This window comes from Castor canadensis, chromosome 7, assembly GCF_047511655.1.
Source record: "Castor canadensis chromosome 7, mCasCan1.hap1v2, whole genome shotgun sequence".
NCBI lineage: Eukaryota > Metazoa > Chordata > Mammalia > Rodentia > Castoridae > Castor > Castor canadensis.
Window position 1 is genome coordinate 83,067,647 of NC_133392.1, and position 17,165 is coordinate 83,084,811.

A 17,165-nucleotide genomic window follows, 5' to 3' on the forward strand; every position below is an offset into this window, starting at 1 on the left:
GTTTTCATGTGTGTGATTTTTCTTGTTCAATTTGGAATTCACTGATTTTTAGAATGTACGTTCAAACCTTGAATTCACTTTGAGGCACATCCATGAGTAGCACTGACTGTATGTGTTCAGTTCCATGAGGAAAAGTTGTACTCTTTTGTACCCCTGAGAACCTTTGCAGAAATGGATTTTGTTTCCGAGTGCTTCGTGGTTTGCTACAATTTCTGGTGTTCCTGAAAGCTTCTGTTCACAGGAGAGATGATAACAATTTCACTTACTTGAAAGTACTAAGCATTCATGGAGTACACCGTGTGTTCCTCTATAATCCTCGGATCAAAATGAATTAATTTCTTGGTCGACATAAAATGAATACATTGGTCACTTTGATGCTCTTGCCAGCGCCTGAGAGAACTTGACTGTTTTGATGAAGTTAGGAAAACAGAAGCCTGGAAATTCAACCCCCTGGTTTCCAGTGTGCTGTATTTTGCATCCACACAAGGGAATAGGCACCTAATGATGGGAGATGTATTTGTGGGAGAGAAATTTTCTCATTCAATGTTATTTGACTTTTCCTGGCTGATTGCACTGCAAAGGGCTTGAGGTGTTTTTGTGTCACCAGTAGAAGCACTTCCTATCCTTCAAAATGCAGCTTCTAGGATTGGTAGTATTATGGAACAGGTGAGGAATGTCATCTCAGTTGAAACTCGAAATTTTGAGGAGGGAAACTGGAGAAGATAGCCATCTTCAGATCATAAGAACTTGCCTGTTACTGGCACCAAAGTGGCTGGTGTGTGGAGGGAGAGGGGTCTTTGCGGGAGTGCTTCACACTCTGACCAATCAGAAAAGGCTTGGTTGTGATGTCACAGTGGACCCACATCACCAGGAACTGGGATTGTACCTAGGCAGCTCCTGCCTGGCCTGCCTCTATGGCATCCAAGCCAGTCAATGGAAGAAGCTGGAGGAAGGTGCCCCTGCTTTTTGTGGCAGCTTTCTCAGTTAAGTATAGCCTGTGGAAAATGGAACCAAGGACAGCAACAGAACATGGTTGAGCTGAGCTCGTCAGGATTGGGGAATTTCAAACACACTGCTAGGCAAACCTACCACGCCCCATGGTTTGATTTGTCCACAGGCCTTTGTGCAACCTGTGTCTCACCAAGAAGAACAGGCCTCTCTTCATCAGCTGTCATGAATTCTGGGTCTTGTCCTGAGCACACCATGTCACAGTTTGATAATACCAGCCAGGCAAAGCAGGAATGAGGTTACATGGAGTCCCAGCCACCTGTTGATCTGACATCTCTTGTAATCTAATCATCAGGGTACATTGACCAAAGAAATGAATGTTTGACTAAATTTCCCTGAGTATGCTGTGTTTCCTGGTGTTCATATTTCTATGACTTTATGCATAAGGCAATATTTCTATCAAAGAAATCCAGCCTATATGAAATAATCCTGTGACTTACTGGGTGAGTTCCAGGCATTATCTTGTTACTAGAGATTAATACATATAAATACTTTCTGTTCTTTTAGCATTATACCTTTCTATGAAAATTACAACATTAGATACTGAATTGTGAGTTAAATGAATGTTTATTCCAAATGAAAACTGGGAAAGATGGGAGAAATACTATGACATACAGAGCAAGACAAAAAACTCCTAGCAGACCTTTAATCATCTGATTAAGTTGGTTTTGAATTTCGAGTCACATTTTTCTATGAAATTTGGGGTAATATACATATATATATATATATTCGTATATACAACATATATATGTACATATATATATATATATCTGAATGAGCAAATATGAGCATTTTTTAATTAAAAATGGGCCTACATGTGTAGTAATACTTTGAAATTCCTATTAAATTCCAGGACTTCATGGTAGTGTCAGAAATTCTACCTTCCAACTAATTTCATTTTAGAATGGGAGGTACTTCTGAAGGAAATTCTGAATAATAAACAAAGCATCATGCAGTAACATTAATATCTCTACTCAAAAAATACCAGTAACAGAAGTGGAGCAATCCTGTGAATGACTTGCTGAGCCTGTTAGCTGAACTAACTGCCAAATATTCAACCTTCCTTTCAATATGAATTTAAACTGGAATTTCATTTTTATATTAAACTCATTAGAATATCGACACCATTATGAGGTAAATGTGATCTGAATTTTTTCAAACTTAAAAGTGGTGCTAGATGGGAAGTAACTGGTGAAATGGACACTCTATTCCAAGACTTGACAGAACACCAGAAAGAAAACCTTCTAAAGCTGTTGGTTTTTAAACATGAGTAACTGAATTCTATGAAACTCACCATAATGCAAAATTATGAGCTGAAAGCAATGATTCTCAAACTAAAAAATGGAGATATGTGGGGGGAAATCCAGAGACGTGCACAGTGAATTCTGGGAATTGAAGGCTGGACTGACATCAGCCGTCAAACTATGTGGGTAGTAGAATGGGGATTACTTGATTCTATACAATTAAATCATAAAATGAAGTTATGAACAACATAAAATTTTCTCCCTACCAAAATCAGGAGTGATGGGGAGTTATCCTGTGACATATGTACTGAGATCAATGATTTGAACCACGTGCCAGATTTTCAACATATTACCCAAGTAGTTTCTAGTATCAGAGTTACATATTTGCATGAAATTCAATCTACCTCAGCATTAAGGCCAAATGAGTGTTACTCCCATTGAAGTTTGATGCTAGAAAAGGAAGTATCCTGTGAAATACAGATTGCATTACAGCAGTATGACATATTTCTAGATACTAAACCTAATGACTGATGTGGTTTTAAATGCACACAACATATTTTTAAGTATTTCCCAGTTTTAAATACATTGTTGAGAACTAAATAATTGTTTCTTCTCTAGAAAGCCATGATACATGGGGAGAATATAAGTTGATTTTTTCTGGAAGAACTTCAAACATCTAAGGTTGTTCATAAAAGAATTTACATTATCTATGCAATTCAGGTTCCTATATGTAGTATTATGGGCTAAAATTAACCATTCTTCCAATTACAAGCAGTGAAAGATGGCAAACAACCAGGTTTCCTGGTGATCATTAAAAATTGGAGCTACTAAAAAGAACTTTACTTAAATGAAAGCCCATACATTCACTGACACCAGAATACTGAATATTCAAGGAACTAAGTCACACTGTGGTTGCATTTGTGTGTGTGGCTGCTGGGGTGGTTTCAAAATATTTCCTGTGTCTGTGTCTGTTAAATGCTCTGTTCCAAATAAGTCAGTCAGCAATGCCTCCCGGAAATCAATAATTTCGGTATGGCTCAACGTTGCTATTCCAATGATCATCTGTGAAAACCTGTCAAGTGAGGTAATGTATAGCATTCATTGAATATGTCCACTGTATGTTTGAAGATCTTGAGACATGTACCCATGTGCATCATTGGCTTGCTACAAATGATTTCAATTAAAGTGATGGCTTCACACATAGTCCCTGGAGAATTAGTGCTTATTTCTTCATTGGCCTAAAAGTGGTTGTATACCTTCCTTCGAAGGACATTGTTGAAATGATATCACTACATGTATTTTTCTAAGTTGGATGATTATTTTGAGACATGAAAGTGTCCGCACATTAGGCAACCCCAGGATTTCAGCTATTGCTCTTTTCTCTCCTCATGCTTCTAAGACAGGGGTGTATGTGTGTGTTTGAGTGTTTGTGTGTGCATACGGGTGTGTGTAATACCCATAGTGACACAGTGAACTACTTTCTTTGCTCTTTATAAAAATTTTTAGAGTACCCACTATTTCCCTCTCATTGAGTATATCCACTGTTAAGGTATGCATAAGAATCCTTGAAAGAAAACCTCACATTCGGATTATGGGAATTGATGGAGTGCACCAGGCTGTCCTGGGGTTCAGTGACTTCTCGTCTGTTCAACCTTGTCATTGAATAGATTGAAGATAAAAAATTTGCTCACTAAATAATGAACAGCATGTCTGCACTTTGTATGTGTGTATGTGCATGCGTCTGCATGTGTATGTGTTTGTGTGTGTGATTTTTCTTGTTCAATTTGGAATTCACTGGTGTTTAGAATGTATGTTGAACCCTTGAAATCACTTTGAGGCACAGCCTTGAGTCACACTGACTGTGTGTGTTCAGCTCCATGAGGAAAAGCTGTACCCCTTTGTACCATAGAGAATCTTTTCGGAAATGTGTGTCCTTTCCGAGTGCTTCATAGTTTGCTACAATTTCTAGTGTTCATGAAAACTTCTGTTCACAGGAGAGATGATAACAATTTCACTGAATAGTGTGTAGAAGGCATTCATGGAGTACAACCTGTGTGTTCCTCTATAGTACTCAGATCAAAGTAAATTAATTTCTTGGTCAACATAAAATGAACACATTGGTCACTTTGATGTTCTTGCCAGCCCCTGAGAGCATTTTTGTGCTTTGATGAAGTTAGGAAAACAGGAGTCTGTAATTACAGCCCCCTGGTTTCCAGTGTGCTATATTTTGCATCCACACAATGGTATATTCACTCAATGATGGGAGATGGAGTTCTGGGAGAGAAATTTCCTCATTCAGTGTTATGGGCCTTTTCCTGGCTGATTACATTGCAATGGGCTTGAGGTGTTTTGCACTCACCAGTAGAAACACTTCCTCTCCTCCAAAATGTAGCTTCCAGATTGGTAGTTGTATGGAACAGGAGAGGGATGTCATCTCAGTTGAACCTTGAAAAGGTGAGGAGGGAAACTTGAGGAGATGAGCCATCTTCAGATCAGAAAATCTTGCCTATTAATGGCACCAAAGTGGCTGCTGTGTTCATGGGGAGGGCCTTTAGCAGGAGTGCTTATGCAGTCTGACAAATCAGAAAAGACTTGGTTGTGATGTCACAGTGGCACACATCACCAGGAACTGGGAGTGTCCCTAGTCAGCTCCTGCCTGGCCTGTTGCTATGGCAGCCAAGCCAGTCAATAGAAGAAGCTGGAGCAAGGTGCCCCTGCTTTGTGTGGCAGATTTCTCACCTAAGTGTGGCCTGTGGAAAATGGAGGCAGGGAGAGCAACAGAACATGGTTAACCTGAGCTCATAAGGATTGGGGAATTCCAAACTCACTGCTAGCCCAAGCTACCATGCCCCATGGATTGAATTGTCCATAGGTCTTTGTGCAACTTATATCTGGATCTCACCAAGCAGAACAGGCCTCTTTTCATCTCACTCTGGTGCATTGGCTTCATGAATTAAGACTCTCAGCCTGAACACACGATGTCAGGGTTTCATAATAACAGCCATGCAAGGCAGGAATGAGGTTACATGGAGTCCCAGTTATGTGTTCATCTGTGACCACTTGTTCTCTAGCCATCAGGGTACATTGACCAAGGAAATGAATGTTGGACGAAATTGCCCTGAGTAAGGTGTGTTTCCTGGGGTTCATAGTTCTATGAATTTCAGCATGAGGCAATATTTCTATCAAAGAAATCCAGCCTTTATGAAATAAACCTGTGACTTAGTGAGTGAGTTCCAGGAGTTCATGTTGTTACCAGAGATTAATACATATAACTACTTTCTGTTCTTTTAGAATTACACATTACTATGAAAATACAACATTAGATACTGAATTGTAATATAAATGAATGTTTATTCCAAATGAAAACCGGGAAAGAAGGGAGGAATACTATGACATGCACAGCAAGACAAAAAACTCCTAGCAGACTTTAGTCAGTTGATTAAGTTGGTTTTAAATTTCGATTTATGGTTTTTTATGAAATTTGAAATAATATACATATGTGTATGTACATATATATACAACGGATATATGTATGTATATTTATGTCAATAGGAGCAAAAATGAGCATTGTTTTTTTATTAAAAATGATGCTGGATGGTTAGCAATCCTTTAAAAGGCAGAGTAAAATCCAAGACTTTCAAGGTAGTATCAGACATTGAACCTTCAAATTAATTTTATTTTAGAATGGGAAGTAATCTTGTAGGAAATTCTGGGGAACAAAGATAGCATCTTGAAGTAACATTAATATTTCTACTCAAAAAATACCAGTCACAGAAATGGAGCAATCCTGTGAAAGACTTGCTGAAGTCTATTCGCTCAACTAACTGCCAAATATTCAACATTCCTATTACTATGAATTTAAACCGGAATTTCATGTTTCTATGAAACTCATTAGAATATCTACAGCATTATGAGGTAAATGTGATCGGAATTTTTTCAAACTAAAAAGCGGTGCTGGCTAGGAAGAAATTGGTGAAAAGGACCCTCTATTCCAAAACTTGGTAGAACACCAGAGGGAAAACCTAAAGTTGTTGGTGCTTAAACATGAGTAACTGAATTCTATGAAACTCACCATAACACAAAATTATGAGCTTAAAGCAGTATTTCTCAAAATGAAAAATGAAGATAGGTGGGGAAAAATCCAGAGAAGTGCACAGTGAATTCCAGGTATTGAAGTTTTGCACTGGCATCAACCGTCAAACTACGTGGATACTGGAATGGGGCTTATTTGATTCTATGAAATTAAAGCATAAAATGGACTTATGAACAAACATGAAATTTCCTCCTCAACAAAACCAAAAGTGGTGGGGATTTGGTGTGTGACATATATACTGAGATCAAAGATTTGAACATTTTGCCAGATATTCAACATATTACCCAAGTTGTTCCCAGGATCAGAGTTACATGTTTCTATGAAGGTGTGCAGCATCTAGCACACTGTTTCCCTGGGAAAACTGAGTTAGGTTTTGAAAGGAATACTTCCTGCCACTTTGGATCTTTAAGGTGGAGATAGGCTCACTTTGTTACAAAGAGGCCTATTCAGCTCAGTTGATGAAACACATGTATCTCTCCAAAAAAAGCCATTTGAGTTAGAAGCACTAGCATCTACCACGTTGTTTACTTGTGTGAATATACTTAGCTTTTGAAAGAAATACTTCCTGCAAAACAGAATTTTCAAAGTGGAGAAAGGTTCATTTTGTGCCCTATAGGCCATTTCAGTAAGTAGAAAGAACACAAGTATCTCTCGAAAGAAAACCAACTGTCTTAGAAGCAGGAGCATCTACAACACTGTTTCCCAGTGAGAATAAAGTTAGATTTCAAAGAGTACTATCTGCAAATCAAAGTTTTAAAGGTGGAGAAAGGCTCGTTTGGTTCCAAATTGGCCTAGTCAGCTAAGGTGAAACACATGTATATCACGAATGAAAACCACTATTTAGAAGTAGGAGCATCTGGCACTTTGTTTCTCTGTGAGAATTGAGTATGTTTTAGTAGGAATACTTCGTATAAATTACACTTTTCAAGGTGGAGAAAGGCTCATTTGGTTCCAAATAGGTCTATTCATCTAAGTAGAAGAAACACATGCATTTTTCGAAAGAAAACAATCCGAGTGAGAAGCACAAGCATCTAGCACATAGTTTCCCTGTGAGAATTGACTGAGTCTTGCAGAAATACTTCCTTCTAATCATATTTTTCAATGTAGATAATGGCTCATTTTGTAGTAAGTAGGCCTATTCAGCAAAGTTGTAGAAACATATGTATTTGTCAAAAGAACACCCTCTGTTGTAGAAGCAAAGCATCTTGCTCATTATTGACATGTGAGCAGTGGGTCTCTTTTTTAAGGAATACGTCCTGCAAGTCACAATATTCAGAGTGGAAATAGGTTCATTTGCTTCCAAAGAGGACTATTCATCAAAGCTGAAGAAACATGTGTATCTTTCAAACAAAACCACACATGTTAACAGCAGGAGTACCAAGCACATTGTTTTCCTCCAATGATTGTGTCAGTTTTGGAAAGAATACATCCTGCAACAGCAGGGTTTCAAGGTGGGAGTAGGCTCTATTTATTCCATTAACCCTATTCAGCTGAGTTGAACAAACACATGTACCCCTCCAAAGAAAACCATCCAGGCTAGCAGCTGCAGCATCTAGCACATTGTTTATATGTGACCATTGAGTTACTTTTGAAAGGAATACTTCCTGCAAATCATAGTTTTTAAGATGTAGAAAGGCTCATTTTCTTGCAAGCAGGGTATTCAAATTTGATGAAGAAAGGCATGTATCACTTGAGGGAAAAATATCTGTGTTAGAAGCAGGAATATCTAGCATATTTTTTCCCTGTAGAATTGAGTGAGGTTTTGAAACTAGGACTCCAAGCTAATCATAGTTTTCACAGTGGAGAAAGGCTCATTTTGTTCCAAATAGGCCTATTCAGTTGAGTGGATGAAACATACGTACCTCTCCAAAGAAAACCATCTATGCGAGTAGATGCAACACTAACACACTGTTTCCTTCTGAGCATTGAGTTAGTTTTTGAAGAGAATATATCCTGCCAATAAGCATTTTCAAGATGGAGAAATGCTCATTTTTTCCAAGTAGGCCTATTCAGCTGAGTTGTAGAAAGACTTTTATCTCACCATAGAAAATCATCTGTGTTAGAAGCAGGAGCCTTTTGCACAGGGTTTCCTATCAAAATTGAGCTAGTTTTTAAAAGGAATACTTCCTGCAACTTAGATGTTTCAAGCTGGAGATAAGCTCTCTCTGTTCCAAATAGGCCAATTTAGCTGAGTTGAAGAAACACATGTATCTTTCCAAAGAAAACTATCTATGTTAGAAGCTGCAGCATATAGCACACTGTTTCCTTATGAGAATTGAGCTTGTTTTAGAAAGGAATCCGTCCTGCAACTTAGGTTTTTCAAGGTGGAGTTAGGCTCTGTTCGCTCCCAATAGGTATATTCATCTAGGTTGAAGAAACCCATGTATGTCTCAAAAGAAATCTATCAATATGAGAAGCTGCAGCATCTAGCACATTGTTTTCCAGCGAGAATTGATGTAGCTTTTGAAAGGAATACTTCCTGCTATAGGCATTTTCCAAAGTAGAGATAGGCTCTCTTTGTTCCTATATAGCTGAGTTCATGAAACACATATATCTCTGGGTAGAAACCCATGTGTGTTAGATTGGCAGCATCTTGCACATTGTCTCCCTGTGAGAACTGAGTTAGTTTATGACAGGAATACTTTCAGGAAATGAGGGTTTTCCAAGTGGAGAAAGGCTCATTTTTTTCCAAACAAGCCTATTCAAGTGCAGTGAAGAAACACAAGTAGCTCTTGAAAGAAAACCATCTGTATTAGAAGCAGGAACACCTAGCACGTTTTTTCCCTGTGAGAATTCAGTTAGTTTTTCAATGGAATACTTCAAGCTTTAGGTTTTTCAAGGTGGATATAGGCTCTGTTTGCTACAAATAGGCCTATTAAGCTGAGTTGCAGAAACACTGTATCTCTTGAAAGAAAACCATATGTGTTAGAAGCAGAAGCCCATTAATTCCCTGGGACAATTGAGTTAATTTCTGAAAGTAATTCTTCCGGCCACTTGTGTTTTTCAAGGTGGAGATAGGCTCTCTTTGTTCCAAATAGGTGTATTGAGCTACGTTGATGCAACACATGTTTCTCTCGAAAGAAACCCATTTGTGTTAGAAGCAGTAGCGTCTAGTACATTGTTTCCCTGTGAGAATTGAGTTAGTTTTTCAAAAAAATACTTCTTCCAACTTCAGTGCGTAAAGATGGAGATAGGCTCTGTTAGCTCCAAATACGCCTATTCTTCTGAGAGAAAGGGCACATGCACCTCTCCAAGGAAAACCATCTATGTTAGAAGTGGCAGCATCTAAAATATTGTTTCCCTGTAAGAATTGAGTTAGTTTTTGAAAGGAATACTTCCTGCTTCACATAGTTTTCCAGGTAGAGAAAGGCTTATTTTTTTCCAAGTGGGCCTACTCAGGTAAGTTGAAGAAACACATGTATATCTCGAAAGGAAACCACCTGTGTTAGAAGCAGGAGCATCAAGCACATTGCTTTCCTGTGGAAATTGAGTTCGTTTTTCAAAGGAATACTTCCGGCAACTTTGGTGTTGTAAAGTGTGTATGGGCTCTGTGTGATCCAAATAGGCCTATTTGGCTGAGTTGAAGAACACATGCATCTATTCAAAGAAAACCATCCATTGAAGAAGCTGCAGCATCTACCACATTGTTTCCCTGTAAGAACTGAGTGATTATTTCAAAGGAATACTTCCTCCTTAAAATCGTTTTCAAGGTCAAGAAGGCTCACTTTGTTCCAAATACATATTAGACTAAGCTGAAAAAACACATGTATATCCAGAAAGAAACTAACTGTATTAGAAGTTGAAGCATCTAGCACATTATTGCCCTGTGATAATTGAGTTCATTTTTGAAAGGAATACTATCTGCAAATCAGAATATTCAAGTTGGAAAGGTCTCATTTGGTTTCAAATGGAACTATTCAGTTAACTTGAGGAAACACATGTATCTCTGAAAAGAACAATTCTGTTAGAAACAGTGTCATCAAACACATTGTTTTCCTGTGAGAATTGATTTAGTTTTTGAAAGAATACTTCCCTCAAGTCAGAAATCTCAAGGTGGAGAAAGGCTCATTTTGTAAGCCAATACAGTTAAGCTGAAGAAACTCATACATCTCTCCAAAGAAAATAATCTACGTTAGAAGCTAGAGCATCTAGTGTACTGGTTAGTGGGAGAATTGATACTGTTTTTCAAATGAATGTTGCTTGCTACATGCCTTTTCCAAGATAATAAGAAGCTCTCTTTGTTCCAAATAGGCCTATCCAGCAGAGTTGAAAAAACAAATATACCTCTCGAAAGAAACCCACATTATTTCCCTGTCAGAATGGAGTTTGTTTTGCAAGGAATAATTCCTGCTAATCATAGTTCTCAAGATGGAAAAAGGCTCATTTTGTTCCAAATGGACCAATTCAACTAAGGTGAAGAAAGACATGTATCTCATGAAAGAAAATCATCTTTGTTAGAAGCTCGAGCCTCCTGCACATTGTTTCCCTGTTAATATTGAGTTTGTTTTTGAATGAATATTCACTACAAATCAGAAGTTTCAAGGTGGAGAAAAGCTCATTTTTTTTAAATAGGCCTGTTCAACTAAGTTGAAGAAACAAATATATCTCTTGACAGAAAACCATGTGTGTTACAAGAAGGAGCATCTAGCACATTGTTTCCCTGTGAGAATTTAGTTCGTTTTTGAAAGGAAGACTTCCTGCCACTTAGGTGATTCAAGGTGGACATAGGCTCTCTTTGCTCCAAATAGGTATATGCAGCTGAGTTCAAGCAACCCATGTATCTCTCCAAAGCAAACCATCTGTGTTAGCAGATGCAGGTTCAAGCACATTGTTTCCCTGTGTGATTTGAGCTAGTTTTGGAAAGGAATACTTCCTGTTATGTGGGTTATCCAGGGTATTGACAGGCTCTCTTTGTTAGAAATAGGCCTGTACAGGTGAGTTGGTCAAACACATATATATCTTGAAAGAAAACCTTGTGTGTTAGCACTACCCTGTGAGAATTGAGGTAGTTTCCAATGCAGTACATAGTGCAAATCATAGTTTTGAAGATGCAGAAAGGCTCATTTTTTCCAAGTTGGCCTATTCAGCTAAGTTGAAGAACCACATTTATTTTGGAAAAGAAGTCCATTTGTGTTAGAGGCAGCAGCATGTAGCACATTTCTTCCCTGTGAGAATTGAGTTAGATTTTGAAAGGAAACTTAGCTGTTTCAAGGGGAGATAGGCTCGGTTTGCTCGCAAAGGCTTCTTCACCTGAGTTGAAGAAATACAGGTATCTATCCAAAGAAAGCCATCTGTGTTAGGAGCTGAAGCATCTTGCACATAGCTTCCATGTAGATTTACGTTACTTTTTGAAAGGAATACTTCCTGCAAAGCATAATTTTCAAGGTGGATAAAGGCTCACTTTGTTCCAAACAGGCAATTCAGCTGAGTTGAAGAAACACATGTACCTCTCCTTAGAAAAACATCTATGTCAGATGCTGCACATTCTAGCACATTGTTTCCAAGTGAGAATTGACTTAGTTTTTGAAAGGAATCCTTTTCTGCAACTTAGGTATTTGAAGGTGAAGTTAGGCTCTGTTGGCTCCAAATAGGTATATTCAGCTGAGTATACCTCTCCTAAGAAAAACATCTTTGTTACAAGCTTCACCATCAAGCCTATTGTTTCCTTTTGAGAATTGAGTTAGTTTTTGAAAGGAATATTTCATGCTAGGTGGGTTTTCCATGGTACAGATAGCCTCTCTTTGTTCCAAGTAGGCCTATACACCTGAGTTGATGAATCAGGCATGTCTCTGAAAAGAAACCCATGTGTGTAAAAAGCAGCACAATCTATCACACTGTTTACCTCTGAGAATTTAGTTAATTTTTGAAAGGAATACTTCCAGCAAATCAGAAATTTCAAGGTTGAGAAAGGCTCATTTATTTCCAAATAGACCTATTCAGCCGAGTTCAAGAAACACGTATATATCTCCAAAAAAAAAAAAAAACTACCTTCTAAGGTGCAGCATCTAGCACACTGTTTCCCAGGTAAAACTGAGTTAGGTTTTGAAAGGAATACTTCCTGCCACTTTGGTTCTTTAAGGTGGAGGTAGGCTCACTTTGTTGCAAAGAGGCCTATTCAGCTCAGTTGATGAAACACATGTATCTCTCGAAAGAAAGCCATTTGAGTTAAAAGCACTAGCATCTAACAACCATGTTGTTTACTTGTGTGAATATAGTTAGGTTTTGAAAGAAATACTTCCTGCAAAACAGAATTTTCAAAGTGGAGAAAGGTTCATTTTGTGCCCTATAGGCCATTTCAGTAAGTTGAAGGAACACAAGTATCTCTCGCAAGAAAACCAACTGTCTTAGAAGCAGGAGCATCTAGAACATTGTTTCCCTGTGAGAATAAAGTTGGTTCTCAAAGGAGTACTTTCTGCAAATCAAAGTTTTAAAGGTGGAGAAAGGCTCGTTTGGTTCCAAATTGGCCTAGTCAGCTAAGGTGAAACACATGTATATCACGAATGAAAACCACTATTTAGAAGTAGGAGCATCTGGCACTTTGTTTCTCTGTGAGAATTGAGTATGTTTTAGTAGGAATACTTCGTATAAATTACACTTTTCAAGGTGGAGAAAGGCTCATTTGGTTCCAAATAGGTCTATTCATCTAAGTAGAAGAAACACATGCATTTTTCGAAAGAAAACAATCCGAGTGAGAAGCACAAGCATCTAGCACATAGTTTCCCTGTGAGAATTGACTGAGTCTTGCAGAAATACTTCCTTCTAATCATATTTTTCAATGTAGATAATGGCTCATTTTGTAGTAAGTAGGCCTATTCAGCGAAGTTGTAGAAACATATGTATTTGTCAAAAGAACACCCTCTGTTGTAGAAGCAAAGCATCTTGCTCATTATTGACATGTGAGCAGTGGGTCTCTTTTTTAAGGAATACGTCCTGCAAGTCACAATATTCAGAGTGGAAATAGGTTCATTTGCTTCCAAAGAGGACTATTCATCAAAGCTGAAGAAACATGTGTATCTTTCAAACAAAACCACACATGTTAACAGCAGGAGTACCAAGCACATTGTTTTCCTCCAATGATTGTGTCAGTTTTGGAAAGAATACATCCTGCAACAGCAGGGTTTCAAGGTGGGAGTAGGCTCTATTTATTCCATTAACCCTATTCAGCTGAGTTGAACAAACACATGTACCCCTCCAAAGAAAACCATCCAGGCTAGCAGCTGCAGCATCTAGCACATTGTTTATATGTGACCATTGAGTTACTTTTGAAAGGAATACTTCCTGCAAATCATAGTTTTTAAGATGTAGAAAGGCTCATTTTCTTGCAAGCAGGGTATTCAAATTTGATGAAGAAAGGCATGTATCACTTGAGGGAAAAATATCTGTGTTAGAAGCAGGAATATCTAGCATATTTTTTCCCTGTAGAATTGAGTGAGGTTTTGAAACTAGGACTCCAAGCTAATCATAGTTTTCACAGTGGAGAAAGGCTCATTTTGTTCCAAATAGGCCTATTCAGTTGAGTGGATGAAACATACGTACCTCTCCAAAGAAAACCATCTATGCGAGTAGATGCAACACTAACACACTGTTTCCTTCTGAGCATTGAGTTAGTTTTTGAAGAGAATATATCCTGCCAATAAGCATTTTCAAGATGGAGAAATGCTCATTTTTTCCAAGTAGGCCTATTCAGCTGAGTTGTAGAAAGACTTTTATCTCACCATAGAAAATCATCTGTGTTAGAAGCAGGAGCCTTTTGCACAGGGTTTCCTATCAAAATTGAGCTAGTTTTTAAAAGGAATACTTCCTGCAACTTAGATGTTTCAAGCTGGAGATAAGCTCTCTCTGTTCCAAATAGGCCAATTTAGCTGAGTTGAAGAAACACATGTATCTTTCCAAAGAAAACTATCTATGTTAGAAGCTGCAGCATATAGCACACTGTTTCCTTATGAGAATTGAGCTTGTTTTAGAAAGGAATCCGTCCTGCAACTTAGGTTTTTCAAGGTGGAGTTAGGCTCTGTTCGCTCCCAATAGGTATATTCATCTAGGTTGAAGAAACCCATGTATGTCTCAAAAGAAATCTATCAATATGAGAAGCTGCAGCATCTAGCACATTGTTTTCCAGCGAGAATTGATGTAGCTTTTGAAAGGAATACTTCCTGCTATAGGCATTTTCCAAAGTAGAGATAGGCTCTCTTTGTTCCTATATAGCTGAGTTCATGAAACACATATATCTCTGGGTAGAAACCCATGTGTGTTAGATTGGCAGCATCTTGCACATTGTCTCCCTGTGAGAACTGAGTTAGTTTATGACAGGAATACTTTCAGGAAATGAGGGTTTTCCAAGTGGAGAAAGGCTCATTTTTTTCCAAACAAGCCTATTCAAGTGCAGTGAAGAAACACAAGTAGCTCTTGAAAGAAAACCATCTGTATTAGAAGCAGGAACACCTAGCACGTTTTTTCCCTGTGAGAATTCAGTTAGTTTTTCAATGGAATACTTCAAGCTTTAGGTTTTTCAAGGTGGATATAGGCTCTGTTTGCTACAAATAGGCCTATTAAGCTGAGTTGCAGAAACACTGTATCTCTTGAAAGAAAACCATATGTGTTAGAAGCAGAAGCCCATTAATTCCCTGGGACAATTGAGTTAATTTCTGAAAGTAATTCTTCCGGCCACTTGTGTTTTTCAAGGTGGAGATAGGCTCTCTTTGTTCCAAATAGGTGTATTGAGCTACGTTGATGCAACACATGTTTCTCTCGAAAGAAACCCATTTGTGTTAGAAGCAGTAGCGTCTAGTACATTGTTTCCCTGTGAGAATTGAGTTAGTTTTTCAAAAAAATACTTCTTCCAACTTCAGTGCGTAAAGATGGAGATAGGCTCTGTTAGCTCCAAATACGCCTATTCTTCTGAGAGAAAGGGCACATGCACCTCTCCAAGGAAAACCATCTATGTTAGAAGTGGCAGCATCTAAAATATTGTTTCCCTGTAAGAATTGAGTTAGTTTTTGAAAGGAATACTTCCTGCTTCACATAGTTTTCCAGGTAGAGAAAGGCTTATTTTTTTCCAAGTGGGCCTACTCAGGTAAGTTGAAGAAACACATGTATATCTCGAAAGGAAACCACCTGTGTTAGAAGCAGGAGCATCAAGCACATTGCTTTCCTGTGGAAATTGAGTTCGTTTTTCAAAGGAATACTTCCGGCAACTTTGGTGTTGTAAAGTGTGTATGGGCTCTGTGTGATCCAAATAGGCCTATTTGGCTGAGTTGAAGAACACATGCATCTATTCAAAGAAAACCATCCATTGAAGAAGCTGCAGCATCTACCACATTGTTTCCCTGTAAGAACTGAGTGATTATTTCAAAGGAATACTTCCTCCTTAAAATCGTTTTCAAGGTCAAGAAGGCTCACTTTGTTCCAAATACATATTAGACTAAGCTGAAAAAACACATGTATATCCAGAAAGAAACTAACTGTATTAGAAGTTGAAGCATCTAGCACATTATTGCCCTGTGATAGTTGAGTTCATTTTTGAAAGGAATACTATCTGCAAATCAGAATATTCAAGTTGGAAAAGTCTCATTTGGTTTCAAATGGAACTATTCAGTTAACTTGAGGAAACACATGTATCTCTGAAAAGAACAATTCTGTTAGAAACAGTGTCATCAAACACATTGTTTTCCTGTGAGAATTGATTTAGTTTTTGAAAGAATACTTCCCTCAAGTCAGAAATCTCAAGGTGGAGAAAGGCTCATTTTGTAAGCCAATACAGTTAAGCTGAAGAAACTCATACATCTCTCCAAAGAAAATAATCTACGTTAGAAGCTAGAGCATCTAGTGTACTGGTTAGTGGGAGAATTGATACTGTTTTTCAAATGAATGCTGCTTGCTACATGCCTTTTCCAAGATAATAAGAAGCTCTCTTTGTTCCAAATAGGCCTATCCAGCAGAGTTGAAAAAACAAATATACCTCTCGAAAGAAACCCACATTATTTCCCTGTCAGAATGGAGTTTGTTTTGCAAGGAATAATTCCTGCTAATCATAGTTCTCAAGATGGAAAAAGGCTCATTTTGTTCCAAATGGACCAATTCAACTAAGGTGAAGAAAGACATGTATCTCATGAAAGAAAATCATCTTTGTTAGAAGCTCGAGCCTCCTGCACATTGTTTCCCTGTTAATATTGAGTTTGTTTTTGAATGAATATTCACTACAAATCAGAAGTTTCAAGGTGGAGAAAAGCTCATTTTTTTTAAATAGGCCTGTTCAACTAAGTTGAAGAAACAAATATATCTCTTGACAGAAAACCATGTGTGTTACAAGAAGGAGCATCTAGCACATTGTTTCCCTGTGAGAATTTAGTTCGTTTTTGAAAGGAAGACTTCCTGCCACTTAGGTGATTCAAGGTGGACATAGGCTCTCTTTGCTCCAAATAGGTATATGCAGCTGAGTTCAAGCAACCCATGTATCTCTCCAAAGCAAACCATCTGTGTTAGCAGATGCAGGTTCAAGCACATTGTTTCCCTGTGTGATTTGAGCTAGTTTTGGAAAGGAATACTTCCTGTTATGTGGGTTATCCAGGGTATTGACAGGCTCTCTTTGTTAGAAATAGGCCTGTACAGGTGAGTTGGTCAAACACATATATATCTTGAAAGAAAACCTTGTGTGTTAGCACTACCCTGTGAGAATTGAGGTAGTTTCCAATGCAGTACATAGTGCAAATCATAGTTTTGAAGATGCAGAAAGGCTCATTTTTTCCAAGTTGGCCTATTCAGCTAAGTTGAAGAACCACATTTATTTTGGAAAAGAAGTCCATTTGTGTTAGAGGCAGCAG